Here is a 4,531-nt window from a genome sequence, read left to right on the forward strand (position 1 = left end):
TTTTGTTTCTCCAAAGGCTTGGTTGACTCTGGGAAATTAACTTTTAGGGTTATTTGGACCAACTATCAGATAAGAGTATAGATTTGAGATCATACCATGTAAGTATAGATAGGAAATGCTCATCATGAAAGAGGAGGTGCTGGGTTACAGATGCCCTCTATAGCAGACTCTATAGCATTAGGTATATGGCAATGCCCTGGGTAATATTGGATCAAGATAATGTAGAACAGCAGTAACACATTTTGAAAGGTATTGTGTATCACAGATACTTTGGGTGCAGACTGCACAGACTATTTATGCAGATTTCCAATGTACAGACATGGTCATGGCTAAATGAAAGGGAGTAATGATGTTACTTTAATATAATTATTTGTTGCAGTTATGGGAAATTATAGCCAGGCCCAGATTTGTGGAATGCCACCAAGGCCCGGGCCTAGAGCAGCAAGATTTTCAGGCCCGGATTTGTGGTGAGGCCGCAAAGACCTGGGCCTAGGAAAAATATAAGATCGATTTTTAAATTTCCCGCATGCCAATCCCTATTGCTCCGCTCCCAATGATGAAAATTTGAGAGAATAAAAGGGAGGGGGCCGGGGCAATGAACAACAGCGGGCCTCAGTGTGCCAGCGATGTAAATGTGGCCCTGATTATAACTTCAGATTTACATGGTGTTATGTTTTGGGAAGTTGAGGATGAGTAGAGTATAACAGATTGGCGACGAGGGTGGGATTCTAATCCACGTGTGCAGTCTGCACCTTTTCTTCCAAACCCTGGTGAGCCTACCATACACATATGAACTGTCTGATGGACGCATATGGAATGCAAGTCGTCTTATTCCTATTAGGAATGACTTTGGAGAAGCTCCATTTGATGAAGGACATTTTCCTACTCCTGATGTCAACTGCAATAGGCCTGAAGAAAGTGAACCTATAAAGCGTACTGAGAGAATCAGAAAACTACCTGCATGGACCCAGGACTATGTGATGTGAATAATGTATATTATTGCTTTAAGATGCAATGTTGTTGTTTATTACATTTGACCAAATGCTTTCCTACTATAGGGGGAATATGTGGTGTTTATACAAATGGCCTGTAGATGTCACTGTGCCCAGACTTATACTGTGCATACTTCCTGACAGCTTAAAAGTGAAAGTGTCTGTTGTGTAATGGCTGCATGAGCCTGCTAATAAAGCACTGTTATACTCTACTCATCCTCGGCTACCCAAAACATAACACATGGAAGCCCTGTAGTTAAAGCCTACCTTGAGCAGGCAGCAATCACAGGTCTCCCAATGTGCCTCATTCCCATAGGTGATATCGCTTGCACCTCAGTAGTTATTCACATTTAAGTGAAAAATAATCCCATAGGCACTTGTATTCTATCCTATAGTAGGTTTATAAGCCCCCTCGCCCCACCCTGAGCATGTAAGCTGGTCTGAGAGTCGGACTGGTGTAACAATAATAATGGAGGGCCATTTTAAGGGAAGCGCATTAAAAGTGACAATCACTGATCACAAAATGTCAGTATCAATTTACAAATGATAAAATGTTAATGTAAACCTTAATTTCTGGGTACATACAAAACAAGGGTGAATGTTATTTTTTTAACATGTTTAAAGTGATATTCCAGAGATGGCCAAGCTAAAAAAGCTTTTAGGGGCTGTTGGGAATTTAACTGCTGAAAGGACTTTCTGGATATTTCTGCTATAAATATATATATATATATATATATATATATAATATATATACTTATGTTTTGTATTTTGGAAAGAACTAAATTAAATGACCGTGTGTGGATTTAGTACATAGCCCCAGGTAACTCTTCGAAAACAGGAAACTGGGCAGATTTATGACTCTGTAAACATGGGATACAGTGGCAAGATGAATTGCTAAATCACATAGGCCAGCACATATTATGGGTACTACATGCTGATGTCAGCACCACACTGTTCCTCTGCCGACCTCTGACCTCTTGCACTGACCTCAAACAAGAGGGGCTACTTTTTTCTCTTTTATGGCTAATTAGAGGTGATAATTAATCCCTTTAATGGCAGAGATGCTGACCTTACAATTGCCAGCTAATTAAGGAAAGCTCCCATAGCCCAGGCAAAAGACTGAAGCAGAATCGCAAGAAAACAAGAATCTGGAGAGCTCGTACTGAAAGGAAAGTAAACCTAATCCATGAGAATGAGGATTATAAAGCAGCAATCCTATAAGAAGGTTAAAGGGATAATAACATTACAAGATTAACAGAAATATGTTTTCCAAAATGTAAATCAAGTTAGCACAGTTTAGCTATGAGATTCCATTTGCATATAGTAAATGAAATACGGTAAATATACTGTACTGTGGTAGTGCTTGTTCTTCTGTATGAGGTCACACAGGTGCCCAGAATGTGACCGGTAACCCCAGTATGGGAGCCTGAGGATTGGGTTGTGATCCTGAGCAGAGCAATGCTTCAAGCTTAACTTCACTTTTTGTCAAACATTGGCATAACTAACCCAGGGGCTTAACTATAGACTGAGGACGCAGACCCTGTGGCAGCAGGGGGGGCCAGTAATATCTAATTACTCCACTAGATGGACCCTAATGCAAATTAATTGCACGGCTCCTAAAAATAATTTGCCTATGCATAGCATTTGGCTACTACCAGTGGTTATATGTAATTTTTAAGCACCTTACAGCTGTAAGGTGCTTAAAAATTACATATAACCACTGGTAGTAGCCAAATGCTATGCATAGCCAAATTCATTTTAAAAATATGTTTCCCAAAAGGACTGTAAGGCTTACAGTCCTTTTGGGAAACATATTTTTAAAATTGTGCATCAGTTAGGGCCCCATCATACCTGATCTGCCCTTATTCTGAACTGTGATTGCAGCCCTAGTATTATGCAAACTGTGAATGTACTGTGGCTCTTCTGTCTGACATCATTGGGGGCATAACTGGGCATCAGTTCCTGAAAATTGCAGAATTGAAGGTGCAGCACTCACAGATACCATTATACTATTCAAAAAGGATAAGTAAACATAGATAAACATAGTCTTAGATGTGCCAATTGTTGCAGGGAGTTACAGTACAACAACACCCGGAAGGCTGCAAATTAAAACTTAAGTACATACCAAAGATATCAAACAACTAAAGCAATAGGATGAAGTTATGAGAGAAGAAGGGAGCTGAAGGTCAGAATGGGACATCAGGGCAGGGATGTGGGTGCAGAAATTGCAAATTATTGTTAAGACTCTGGCCTGAATTGGAAGGAAACAAAGAGCCAGTGAATGTATTTGGGGGCAATGTGCACTTGATGGTGTTAGTGATGGTGTTAAACCACAGCTCCCAGAATGCAGTTAGTTGGCAAGTTATTGCACCCCATGTGACTACATTAATAAATCATTTGTTCAGAGATGTAACATGTGCTTTCCTACAAATGTTATTTACTGCCATCTCCCAGCATCCTCTGCCAGTAAGCAAATGATTGAACCATTTGTAACCTGAGTATACATCTTTGTGCATTTTTCTGGGTGATTTTGCCTGAGCACAAGAGGAACCCCAACTTGAGAAAAAAAAACCTATGTCCATGTCACAAGGTGATTTGTCGTTTTTAAGCAATTTGTGACTTGTCTGATGCTGGCCATACACGGTCCATCAAAAACTGGCATCTTGCTGTGATGTGGTTGATTATCTGGCAAATATTGATCAGGCATATCTGAGAATTCCATGGTGTGAGCATTGATGCAGTCCTTTGTGGAGGTCTCCGTTGGGTCCCATTCTGATCTGCTCGTTGGCCTGGGGCCAAATCAAGCGAAGATCTAAAGGTCATTTATGACAGCAAATGCCATTACGTTCATGCAAATTTCCCAGCAGTTAGTTGAGTATAAAACCCCATTCATTAAAGGTTACTTGCATCAAAATTCACTCTTTGCACTGCCATATAATTGCTTCACTCAGTCCTTCCTGCTTCCTGTTCCAAATCAGCTGCAGTTTCTACTACTGACTACTGACTACTGACTACTGACTACTGACCGAACTACCACCACCTCTGGACCAGGCGCTAGCTCCAGCGTTCCCTCAGCATCAATAGAAGCATCACACTTGCATTTAACGATTTCCATGCACTAGTCTCTCCTGTCACACTCTCCTGTCCGATGAAGTGTGACTGCAATTTGGTTAATTGGACACATTGTTGCAATTGCATCAAGCACAGCGCCCCTTTGCGAATGCAACAATGCTGGAATTCTGGGGGGATATTAATGGAAAAAACATGGTGACTGGTGACTTGTGTAAATGATACACAAATGATACTTTGGTGGCCTCTAAACATGTATAGCCAGTTTAAGGCTGAGGGTCCAGCCAGGACCTTCTCTGCACTGAAATTCACACTGGATTTTGTGAAAAGTACTGTCTTATAACAGGTGTAACAACAGCTCCCAGAACCCTCAGCAAATCTGTGACTGATTTACTCCTTATCAGAACATGCCACTAGACATTTCCAGTCCATTCCACTGGTGTCAGCTGTGAATAGGGAGAAAGGGTCAG

The sequence above is a fragment of the Xenopus laevis genome, chromosome 4L, assembly GCF_017654675.1.
Source record: "Xenopus laevis strain J_2021 chromosome 4L, Xenopus_laevis_v10.1, whole genome shotgun sequence".
In the NCBI taxonomy this organism is placed as follows: domain Eukaryota; kingdom Metazoa; phylum Chordata; class Amphibia; order Anura; family Pipidae; genus Xenopus; species Xenopus laevis.